The sequence below is a fragment of the Amblyomma mixtum genome, chromosome 10, assembly GCF_055824585.1.
Source record: "Amblyomma mixtum isolate Tamu chromosome 10, ASM5582458v1, whole genome shotgun sequence".
In the NCBI taxonomy this organism is placed as follows: domain Eukaryota; kingdom Metazoa; phylum Arthropoda; class Arachnida; order Ixodida; family Ixodidae; genus Amblyomma; species Amblyomma mixtum.
Genome location: NC_143021.1, coordinates 172,726,334 through 172,739,744, shown reverse-complemented (window position 1 = coordinate 172,739,744; position 13,411 = coordinate 172,726,334). Strand labels below are relative to the sequence as shown.

Sequence of the window (13,411 nt, the reverse complement as noted above, 5' to 3'; positions counted from 1 at the left end):
CAATTTCGGAGCACATGCTGTGGGATTGCAATTCGACTTCATAACAACTAATCTAGCTCGCACCACAGGTTTTCTTTATCGCCACCTCGACGTACTTCCGTTTAACATCAGACTTTTGCTATACCACACACTTTTCTTGTCCACTGTACGTTACTGTTTTGTCGTGTGGGGAAATAGTACGTATAAAAATACTGCGAAACTTGGTCGCGTTCAAAAGAAAATTGTAAGAATGATTACAAACTCACCTTCAATAAGTTCATCTATTGCACTTCTTAAGGAACTTAACTTAGTAAATATGGAACACTATTTTGATTTCGGTTTATGCAAGCGCGCAGTGAAAGATAAAAACAAAGTAACTTCCTCACAAAGTTAGCTAACATCAGTCACAACATTCACCCATATCACACACGACCCTTAGAACACTGGGCAGTTCCCTCATCACGAACAAACTATGGAATGCAAATATTGTGCAATGTATTTTCAAGACTGATAAATAACATTTGTAAAGACCACCCAATGCATGAACATATGAGAAACCTCGACGTAAAAACAGTTGATTTTTATTATGGTATATGCATTGTGATGAATGTAGATTTAATGTGTATATGTGTGTGTGAAAGTGGTGTGTATTATGCCGACATATTTTTGCACAACAATGAATAATTGCCTCTCTCTGGTTTGTGAAATTTGCACGTCATTACTGTATTTATGGAGAATGTGTTTTGATAATAAATGTTATCTATTTGCTCTAATGGCTTTACATAATACGTAATTCGTGATTCAGAGCGGTTCCTGCAGCTGTGGCTACCACTTCTGCTAAATCGCTGTCTTCACTTGTTGCAGGCATGTGATAAAAAGCGGTCGTCTGCAGCAGCCCGATCATCAGGAGCTATGCGCATGCGCATCGGACACCACCGCAACGGAAGGTGTCATTGTGCTACGGCAGTTCAGCGACTGGGGGCGTCATCTTCGCCAATATAAAGGGACTGAACGCCAGTCAAGGGACATTCAGAGCGGTTCCGGCAGCTGTGGCTACCACTTCTGCTAAATCGCTGTCTTCACTTGTTGCAGGCATGTGATAAAAAAGCGGTCGTCTGCAGCAGCCCGATCATCAGGAGCTATGCGCATGCGCATCGGACACCATCGCAACGGAAGGTGTCATTGTGCTACGGCAGTTCAGCGACTGGGGGCGTCATCTTCGCCAATATAAAGGGACTGAACGCCAGTCAAGGGACATTCAGAGCGGTTCCGGCAGCTGTGGCTACCACTTCTGCTAAATCGCTGTCTTCACTTGTTGCAGGCATGTGATAAAAAAGCGGTCGTCTGCAGCAGCCCGATCATCAGGAGCTATGCGCATGCGCATCGGACACCACCGCAACGGAAGGTGTCATTGTGCTACGGCAGTTCAGCGACTGGGGGCGTCATCTTCGCCAATATAAAGGGACTGAACGCCAGTCAAGGGACATTCAGAGCGGTTCCGGCAGCTGTGGCTACCACTTCTGCTAAATCGCTGTCTTCACTTGTTGCAGGCATGTGATAAAAAAGCGGTCGTCTGCAGCAGCCCGATCATCAGGAGCTATGCGCATGCGCATCGGACACCATCGCAACGGAAGGTGTCATTGTGCTGCGGCAGTTCAGCGACTGGGGGCGTCATCTTCGCCAATATAAAGGGACTGAGCGCCAGTCAAGGGACATTCAGAGCGGTTCCGGCAGCTGTGGCTACCACTTCTGCTAAATCGCTGTCTTCACTTGTTGCAGGCATGTGATAAAAAGCGGTCGTCCGCAGCAGCCCGATCATCAGGAGCTATGCGCATGCGCATCGGACACCATCGCAACGGAAGGTGTCATTGTGCTGCGGCAGTTCAGCGACTGGGGGCGTCATCTTCGCCAATATAAAGGGACTGAACGCCAGTCAAGGGACATTCAGAGCGGTTCCGGCAGCTGTGGCTACCACTTCTGCTAAATCGCTGTCTTCACTTGTTGCAGGCATGTGATAAAAAGCGGTCGTCTGCAGCAGCCCGATCATCAGGAGCTATGCGCATGCGCATCGGACACCATCGCAACGGAAGGTGTCATTGTGCTACGGCAGTTCAGCGACTGGGGGCGTCATCTTCGCCAATATAAAGGGACTGAGCGCCAGCCAAGGGACATTCAGAGCGGTTCCGGCAGCTGTGGCTACCACTTCTGCTAAATCGCTGTCTTCACTTGTTGCAGGCATGTGATAAAAAAGCGGTCGTCTGCAGCAGCCCGATCATCAGGAGCTATGCGCATGCGCATCGGACACCATCGCAACGGAAGGTGTCATTGTGCTGCGGCAGTTCAGCGACTGGGGGCGTCATCTTCGCCAATATAAAGGGACTGAGCGCCAGTCAAGGGACATTCAGAGCGGTTCCGGCAGCTGTGGCTACCACTTCTGCTAAATCGCTGTCTTCACTTGTTGCAGGTGGGCTCACAAATCTATTATCTGTTATGTTTCTGTGGCTGCCGGGCTGCTCTGAAATTCCAAGTGTTATCGTCATTGTTTGAATTGGCCGTGAGAGATACACCCTGTTATAATGGAAGGCAAAAGTGATCCTTTAGCTGAATTTGCAAACACTTTCGCTGAAAAAACACCGAACAGTATAAAAGAAATAGTCAGAGTTCTAACAGATATGACTTCTAGGTTCGTGGAAGTCATGACTGAACTAAAGGATGAAGTAAAACAGTTGCAGTCATCAAATACTGCCATTCAAGCGGAACTTACCTCGGTCAGAACAGGGAAGGACTTCATGAATGAAAACTTCGAAGAATTCAAAACTGAAGTTCAGACTCTCCGTAAAGAACTTGACGATGCGAAAAAACTGGGCCTTGAGTGTCAGAAAGAGAACCGGATTCTAAGTAAGGAACTTGCTGAAACCAAGAAGCAACTAATTGAACTAAAGCAGTACAGTAGGAAAAACAACCTCGAACTGAAGGGCATACCTGTTGCTGAAAGTGAGGACCTCAACAAGGTTGTTGAAACAGTCGCTTCATGCTTGTCTACAGAACTACCCAGCCATGCCATAGAGGTTGCACATCGTGTAGCTACTAAGGCTAAAGGACCACCAAATGTGATTGTACGGTTTGCCGCAAGGACCAACCGAGACAAATTCCTTGCTGCTGCAAAAAAGACACGACTAAACGCATCAGTGCTTGGGTTTGAAGGAACTGATCCTATATTCGTCAATGAACACTTGTGTCCAGAAAATAAGATACTGCTGGGGAAAGCAATCCAAACCAAACGCGATGTCGGCTGGAAGTTTGCTTGGGTGTGTGAAGGGAAAATATTGATGAGGAAAGCAGGAAAATCGAAGGTGGTTCATGTGACCTGCGAAGCAGATCTAGAAAGAATAACTCGGGCCCATGGGACACAAGCACAAAGTGATAATCACCCTGACTTGAGCTCATAATGGCTTCCAGAACAAACATATCTATACTTCATAGTAATGTTCGCAGTCTCAACAAAAACCTGAGCCCCCTGCTTTCGTTTATCGTTGAACAGGGGGAGTCTTTTGAAATCATAGCGACCACGGAAACGTGGCTGAAAAAGAACGAAAACATAACAATTCCTGGTTACACGACATTATCACAGCCACGGAACTCGCAGTTTCGTGGTGGCGGTGTGGCGATGTTTGTTACTGATAGCCTGCATTACACTATCTTATCATCACTTTCATCTTGTTCGCCTGAACTTGAAGCACTATTTCTGAAACTTTAATGGGGACTAGTAGTGGGCGTAGTTTACCGACCCCCGAGCTCAAGTCTTTCCATGTTTTTTGACAAATTGGAAATTATCTTGTCATCTTTAGCCAAGAACTACAAAAATGAAGTTATAATCGTTGGAGATGTTAATATTGACACACTTTCTACGAACACCATGGATTATACATATCTACTTCAGTCATACAACTTTCGCAATTTGATTAATTCTCCGACGCGCATAACCACTTTTTCGGCAACATCTATCGATCATGCACTGACAAATATTGACACAGGCGCACAAGCAGGCGTATATCAAACCCCAATTTCGGATCACTTGCCGATTTTCGTTAACGTAGACACACCTCCTGCAATAAAAGAGAATAAATCGCGAACTGACGCAAAGCTAGATTATGAATCATTCCGCAAAAAGTTGTTATTCCTCAATACTGACCTAATCTATCATGAAGATGTTAATATAGAGTTCTCTAACCTGATTACCACCCTTGTGGATCTAATAAAAAACAGTAGCCGAAGTACAACAGCCACGAGGCGTTACAAGCCAATTTGTCCATGGATGACAGAAGAAATTTTGAACGTGTTAAAGAAGAAGGACTATTGGTATCACAAATGGCTACATCATAGAACTAACCAGTATTACTTGTACCAGTTCAAATGCGAACGTAATAAATCAGTGTCGTTAATGAGAGCCCGCAAAAAGGAATATTTTGCACGCCGAATTAAAGCCGCCACTGGGAATTCAAAGGAAATGTGGCAAATTGTAAATGAGGTGACACATAACTTTAAAAAACGTTCCATACTTCCCTCCAATGTGACTGAGCAGACAGTTGAAGAATTTAATACATTTTTCACCAAGGTTGGCCCTGATCTAGCATCGAAACTTCCTGATATAAGTACTAGCAGTGATCTTCCGCGGCCAGTTTTAAATTCTTTCGTTCTGCACGAAGTTGAATTAGATGAAGTGATGTGTGTCGTTATGGATTTAGCAACAAACAAGGCGGCAGGCTACGATGGCATTCCTGTGAAGCTAATTAAAGAAAATATTGATGTTCTAGGACCCATATTATGCCATTTATTCAACCATTCAATACTCAACAGCACATACCCATCATCCCTAAAGATAGCACGTGTTACTCCTGTATTCAAGGACGGCGACTCCTCTGACCCTTCTAGTTACAGACCTATCTCTGTACTTAGTGTTATTAATACCATATTCGAAAAAATTCTTTACAAACGTATTCATCAGTTTCTTGAGAAATATAACATTATATGCCCAGAGCAGCACGGATTTCGCCCACAGTACTCCACCAGCTCAGCAGTCATCACTCTTACCCAGGCAATTAATGATGCTTTACACAATAACAGACTCGCAGCAATTATCTTTCTGGACATTAAGAAAGCCTTCGACACAGTTAACCATGACATTATGCTAAATAAACTAAAAACATATGGATTTCGCGATAAGGTGCTTGACTTTTTCTCTAGCTACCTCACAAACCGCCAACAAATTGTTTCAATGAAATCTTTCTCGTCATCCCTTCAGCGCCTACACACAGGGGTTCCCCAGGGTCCGCTGCTCTTTTTACTGTACGTAAATGATCTGCCCAAGGTATTAGCTTCATCCAAAGCCATCATGTATGCTGATGACACTGCCATTGTAGTTACTGCTCATCATACGGTCGAACTTGAAAGCATAGCAAATATAGAACTGGAAAAAATCTCTGACTGGTTTCTCACAAACAAATTAACAATCAATGCTAAGAAAACTAAATACATACTGTTCCACTCAAAGAAAAAATCAATTCTTTCAACTGATATTACATTAACTATTAACCAGTCCCAGCTTGAGTCAACAAATAATTTTACATATCTTGGAGTCACACTGGATAAACATTTACACTGGCAACATCATATTGAGGCGACTTGCACTACGATGGCTTCCGGTTGTTATGCTCTTCTCCAGACGCGCGAATACTTTGATATCAATATCCTCCGTGTCCTATACTTCACATTAATACATACTCACCTTTCATATTGCATCGAGTCGTGGGGCTGGACGTATAGCACATACCTAGAGCCTATTAAAAAGTTACAGAAGCGAGCACTTAGAATAATTTCATTTTCTAGTTACACTGTACGCAGTAAGGCACTATTTACTAAACTACGCGTATTACCCCTCAATTTACTTCGTGAGAAAAGAACTGCCGAATGTGTCCATAAAATAATAACAAACAACCTCCCGTTTGACATATCAATATTTAACATCCCGCCACTTCCAACACGTAGCCGCACGTACGGCAATTTTAACTTGCCAGTGAAAAGAAATGTATATGGAGAGCGTCTCCTAGAGTTTACGGGCGTAAAAGTTTGGAATAATCTACCACATGACCTAAAGACTGCCTACAACTTCTCCATTAGAATAAAAAATTATTACCTTAAAAAGAATGACACACTTTGTGTTCATACTTTCATTTTTTAATAGTCGTCTTAGATATTTGCCAGATATTATTTGCATGTAGCCGAATCCTGATACCTTGATTTATTTACAGATTTGTACATTTGCGTCTATTCTAAGGATGTTTGTGATTAAAAAGTGTGCACTGAAATCATTTTATCCTGTTCTTGTGTGTTGTACCCTTGTGATGCTTTGTAAATACTTAACAGCTATTTTCCCTTCGCTTTTTGTGATGCCTTAATTTTTGTATAAGTTCTGCGCGTTTTGTTTGATCTAAGTTTTTAGTTTATATAATCTGTAATATATGTATTTCTTTTGTTGATGCTCTTACTAGTGTTGAGAGTGATGTATAGCATTCTTTATACTAACTTACTGTCTTTATTTTGGTACATTGTTGCCTGCATGTTTGTATACCTTTTTTTCCATTGGACCCGTTACTAGCCGTTGGCTATGGGTCCGGGCAGTGTTTGCGTACATTTTTAATGCAACAAAGACCAATAAATAAATGAATGAATGAATAATGTTTCACCACGTACTGTGTCTGCCCTTGCCCGTATGCAATAGGGGGTGCGAGCTTGTCAAGCTGCCCATGATTGGGCACGGCAGCAACAGCGGCATGCGGATGCATAATCCTTTCGTCTATCTTGTGCAGCTGATTGCCACTACGCTGGTGATATCGACGCCACACCACAACCCTGGCCTCGTGACACAGACCGTACTACTGCAGCCGAGGAACCACTCCTGCTGTTTCCGGCCTGTGACAGCGGTGGTCAACGACACCTTCGGCTACCTACGAGAGACGTCAACGACGCTGTGCATCGACGGACCCTCCAGCTCTCCCCAGATGGCGCACTGGAGCCCATTCTGCATAAAGCGAGGACAGACCAGCGCGAACATCATTGGGCACGGCAGCAACAGCGGCATGCGGATGCATAATCCTTTCGTCTATCTTGTGCAGCTGATTGCCACTACGCTGGTGATATCGACGCCACACCACAACCCTGGCCTCGTGACACAGACCGTACTACTGCAGCCGAGGAACCACTCCTGCTGTTTCCGGCCTGTGACAGCGGTGGTCAACGACACCTTCGGCTACCTACGAGAGACGTCAACGACGCTGTGCATCGACGGACCCTCCAGCTCTCCCCAGATGGCGCACTGGAGCCCATTCTGCATAAAGCGAGGACAGACCAGCGCGAACATCATTGGGCACGGCAGCAACAGCGGCATGCGGATGCATAATCCTTTCGTCTATCTTGTGCAGCTGATTGCCACTACGCTGGTGATATCGACGCCACACCACAACCCTGGCCTCGTGACACAGACCGTACTACTGCAGCCGAGGAACCACTCCTGCTGTTTCCGGCCTGTGACAGCGGTGGTCAACGACACCTTCGGCTACCTACGAGAGACGTCAACGACGCTGTGCATCGACGGACCCTCCAGCTCTCCCCAGATGGCGCACTGGAGCCCATTCTGCATAAAGCGAGGACAGACCAGCGCGAACATCATTGGGCACGGCAGCAACAGCGGCATGCGGATGCATAATCCTTTCGTCTATCTTGTGCAGCTGATTGCCACTACGCTGGTGATATCGACGCCACACCACAACCCTGGCCTCGTGACACAGACCGTACTACTGCAGCCGAGGAACCACTCCTGCTGTTTCCGGCCTGTGACAGCGGTGGTCAACGACACCTTCGGCTACCTACGAGAGACGTCAACGACGCTGTGCATCGACGGACCCTCCAGCTCTCCCCAGATGGCGCACTGGAGCCCATTCTGCATAAAGCGAGGACAGACCAGCGCGAACATCATTGGGCACGGCAGCAACAGCGGCATGCGGATGCATAATCCTTTCGTCTATCTTGTGCAGGTAAGAAGACGTTACGGCAAATGTTTTCGCTCAAATGATCCGTTTCTTCTTGTGCTGCCGTGCCCAACGCAGCTATGTCCTTTACTGTGTGATCTGGCAATGAATGTGGCGGAATTGCTGTTGTTGGCCGGGGACATCGAGACGAACCCCGGTCCAGATCTCGCTCAGATTTCCAAGCAGCTAGAGACAATTGCCGGAGACATAAAAAGCATCAAAGAGGAACGACTAGCATCAATTGAAGCTAAATTGGAAAACGTGGCTGCCCTTGACAGAAAAATATTGGACTGCATAGACCAGGTCGCCAACATGCAAAAAGTCGTTGCCTCGCTGGAACTAAAGCTTGATGACTTGGAAAACCGATCGAGGCGGAGTAACCTTTTAGTATACGGCATTACAGAAGATCCTGATGAAAACAGTGAGTCCTTAGAACAGATTTTTAATGAAGACATTGCTAAGGATATCCTTAAAATTCAACCTGTAGCCATTGAACGCATACATAGGTTGGGAAAGCCTTCAGCTGAAAAAACCAGGCCTGTAATACTAAAACTTCTTGACTATCGCGAAAAGACACTTGTGCTAAAAAACTGTAGTAAACTCAAAGGTAGTGAATATGCGATCAGTGAAGATTTCTCAGCCCCGAGTACGTGACGTAAGGAAAAAGTTGTGGACTAGTGCGAAAGCAATGAAAGATTCCGGGGCAAAGGTTGCACTAGTGTTCGATAAAATACGCATAAACGGTGAAATGTTCCACTGGGATGAAGAAAACAACTGCCGAGTACCCGTAAAAGCACAGACAAACGCGACAACTAACTCGTGTCCCGAGACAAACGCGAGTACTAGCCAAAAAGACGAACATGGCAAAGCACCAAACCTACGCCCCCGTCATCCCACAAAACGAAACAGATAACTTTTGCAAATGTAAATGCGCGAAGTATTCTTAATAAACTTGAGTCACTAGAATCTCTTCTTATCGGCCTCGAACCTGACTTCATAGCGATCACAGAAACTTGGCTTACTAACGATATCAATGACAAAGAAATTGCCCCACCAAACTATGCTATCGTCCGAAAAGACAGGTTAACACGTGGAGGAGGTGTGGCTATACTAATAAACAAAAAAATTCCCTTCGCAATGTTACCAGAAGTTGAGGGTGCCGAGGCACTCTTTTGTAAGTTGATATTTGGAACGAACACTGTCACTGTAGGTTGTGTTTACCACAGTCCTTCGGCAGATCAGCCTGCATTGGTCTCACTATATGAATATATGCATCAACATGTTCAAAAATCCAGACTGATCCTTCTTGGGGACTTCAACCTACCAGATATAGATTGGCAAAGCATGTCGTATCGCTCCCCGTGTTCTGAAACCCTTTTTGATATTATGCTTAGTTTTGACCTGTTCCAAGTTATCAACGAGCCCACACGTGTTCAAGGTAGTGCATCTAACATTCTTGACCTCATCTTCCTCAGCAATCACTTCGCGATCGATCAAACCAACGTAGCAGTCCTCGATGGCATATCAGATCATAAGCTAACATTGTGCACCACACCCATTCAAGCAACAGCAGCTCGTACTATCTCGAAAACTACTTACCCAGACTTCACAAACGCTGATGATTCAAGCATACTTAATTACCTAATTTCGGAGTACGAATCATTTGAAGAACTCGCTAATTATCAAGGTACAAATATAGATACGCTGTGGGAAAGCTTCAAGGCCATTGTATCGAACTGCATCAAAAACTTTGTACCATTGAAGACCAAACGAACAAATACACGTAATCCCTGGATAACACGTGATATCATTCATGGGAAACGCAAAGTAAAACGACTAAGGAAATCACTAAAATCAAAAAATGACTATCAGGTAAAACATAAGCTCACGAACGCCATCCGTGAAATGAAAGCAAAAATTAAGGCAGCGAAAACAAACTACTTCTCAGTTACGCTTCCTAATTTTTTAAAACACTCCCCTGGAAAATTTTGGAAATACCTCAGCCCCAAAACACAAAAAGACACCTTCAGTTGCCAAGGACAAAATCAAAACTTCGCAAATTCCTTAAATACATACTTCCAATCTGTGTTCACAGATGACGATGGCCGCACACCGGAGAGTATTCACCGCAATCAAACACCGCTAGACATGCCAACAATAACCGAGACAGGCGTTCTGAACCTACTTTTATCAATAGATACAAAAAAAGCAAATGGCCCTGATAATATTCCAAACACTTTTTTGCAAAGATATGCCGAAGTCAACGCGAAATATTTACATTTAATGTTCAATGAATCTTTATCAACCTGTAGTCTAGCTAATGAATGGAAAATCGCGAAAGTTATTCCTATACACAAAACAGGAGGCAAAGATGACGTTTCAAATTACAGACCAATATCACTAACGTGCACGGTAGGAAAATTATTGGAACACATTATACTAAAGCATATCACCAGTTATGTTGAGCAACATAACATTTTATCGCCTGTTCAACATGGATTTCGAAGGGGACTTTCAACTATCACCCAATTACTCGAACTAACACATGATTTATTCCAGAGCATTGATAACCAAAAGCAAGTTGACTTGATTGCACTTGATTTCTCTAAGGCATTTGACAGAGTAAGCCATAAAAAACTAATTAGCAAACTTACATCAACTTTAGGTGACGGCCCTATTATCAACTGGATCGAGGACTACTTAACTAACCGATCTCAGTATGTTGTAGTTAACAATGATATTTCTTCTATTGCGCTCGTTACGTCGGGAGTACCCCAAGGGTGCGTCCTTGCTCCACTTTTATTTCTCATCTTCATTAATGATCTGCCCTCTAACATACATGTTAAAATTAAACTTTTTGCCGATGACTGCATCCTTTACAACGAAATTAACTCTATAAATGACCACGATGATTTAAACAGCGCCCTTCAAGAAGTGGTAATATGGTGTCACAAATGGCAAATGGAACTGAACATTAAAAAAACAGCCTTCTTATCTGTAACCCGTAAAAAACAAAGGTCCGAATATGTGTACAGCATCAATAACATACCGCTCACCCGAGTTCACGAACACAAATACCTTGGATTAATCATTTCACATGATCTAAGGTGGGATTCACATATTAACAGCATAGTATCATCTGCTTTAAAACGATTGTTCTTCCGTAGAAGACGGCTTCGAGAAGCGCCACCGGAGACCAAACTGTTAGCATATAACACATTTATACGATCAGTTCTCGAATATGGAAATACGATTTGGTTTCCCTACACACAAAAACTCATTAACAAACTAGAAGGAGTGCAGAGAAAGGCAATTAGATTTATCTTTAACAAATACAGGAGCAGTGATTCACCATCCCAACTACTAAATCAAGCATGTATTCTTACTTTACAGAAACGCGCCAGACTAGCACGACTAAAATTATTGTTCCAATTAGTTCATAACACATTAAACATAGATACTTCGTTATATATATCTGTAGATGAATCCAGACCATCCCGGCATAAGCACCCATTAACCCTTAAAGAGTACGCATTCCGAACCGACTGTTTCAGATATTCATTTTTCCCGCTTGCCATAAAAGAATGGAATAGTTTGAACCCCTTTATTACTACTAATACATCTTTGCAGAAATTTGTAACTTTGGTAGAAGAACAGTTGAGCGATAATTAAATAGATAATTAAATCATAATTATTCAAGTACAACAGACCACTCGTATCACTGCATGTAACAGCATCTTTATGAACATATTACTTACAATGTATAAAATTGCACCCTTTTCTGTGAAAAATATTCTCTCGTTATGTGTTTTATTTTCTGTTATCTGTGTTTTTTTTCCCATACTCATGTAATTACTTGAAAATAACAGTGTTCTTAACGTATACCATTCCATTTGTATTCGCTTTGTACCTTCTAACTATATGCCCATCCTGTAAAAATCCCAATGGGATTGACAGTATGTGAAATAAATAAATAAATAAATAAGGCAGCTTTTTTCTCTCGCCCCCTCATGTCCTTTCCTTACGCTAAATAAATTAAATGAAAATGAAATATCCGAAGCATTTTTGCTACAGTCGTCTGCAAATGCAACAGCTCTCCTTTGTTGATAATAGCGGAAGAAATGAATTTATCAAGGACACGCAAACTATCTCCACATAACACGTGAGAAGAAGACTGTCGTTGATCGGATGAATTTTGGTGGATCCACATATATGTCGACGTTTCGTAAACAGTACAGCTGACAGTCAGGGCTTCGCACGTGTCTTTATCGTGCGCTACTTCCTAAACACAGCGTACAGTGCAAAATGTACTGAAACCAGCCAGCCCAATTTCTTACATGATTTTGCCATTGCAGTTTAAAAGGTAGTTTAAAAACAATTTCTTATTTGCACCCAATATTTCTGCATTGTTTCATCAATGCTCAGTGGGCCCAAGTCAGCTCTGAAGGGTTCTTTAGGTTCAAATGGGCATTTGTCATCCTGAATTAAAACTGATATGTGCGAACGGCCGATCAATATTGATTGCGATGTCTGTTGAATCAGTGGGCATTGAAACTGCAGTCAGAAAGAGGTAATAAATACCTAGAGCGTTTTGCACCCAGCGTTAATTTCAACAACGTGCTTAACAGCAATCATTTATTTATTTATTTATTTATTTATTTATTTATTTATTTAATACTGCGGACATGCTGTATGCCCAAGCAGGAGAAGGAAATACATACAGGAGGGAAAAGCAAAGCAGGTGCGATAGTACCGAGCAATATAAATACCACAAAATAAGGAACGCAAAAGTACGATTGAAAACGCGGTTACAGTACAAGTACTAAACCAACATTGAAAATCAAGAACGATTACAAAGCAAAGGAGAGTTCTCCGGTAGAGCATTCCATCGAGAAATTGTTCTGGAAAAAAAAGAAAACTTGTAGGTATTTGTACGTGCAAAATAGGTTTCAGGCTAAGGGCATGCTTATGGCGCGAGGCTCGTGTAGAATCATTAACGATGTAATTTTTAGGTCGGACACCAAGTCGAGTAAAGTATACTCAATGAAGGAAGTTCAGACACGCTTTCTTCCTTCTATCTTCAAGTGGTTCTAAGTCTGCGAGTTTCAACATGGCGCAAAGAGAGTCTAGACGCCTGTAACGGTTATAAATGAATCGTGCCGCAAGACGTTGCATTTTTTCTAGTTTTTGGATGTCATCTATGGTGTAGGGGCCCCATACAATGTAGGCATATTCGAGCCTTGGCCTTACATTGGATTGATATGCCGTCAGTCTTAGGGCACTAAGGCAACCGCAAATCAGAAGCTTCAGAAATCCAAACTTTTTGCGGCCGGAGGAACATATATTGT

General features: G+C 43.1%; 1 protein-coding gene and 1 pseudogene across 1 annotated transcript in view; one reads left to right on the top strand and one right to left on the bottom strand.

Annotated features, from left to right (window-relative positions):
- LOC149327750 (calcium-activated chloride channel regulator 1-like) overlaps positions 1-13,411 on the bottom strand; it is an 884,343-nt gene that overhangs the window by 698,447 nt on the left and 172,485 nt on the right. The gene's annotated exons all lie outside the window — the stretch shown is intronic.
- LOC149327755 (uncharacterized) lies at positions 6,810-8,976 on the top strand (annotated as a pseudogene).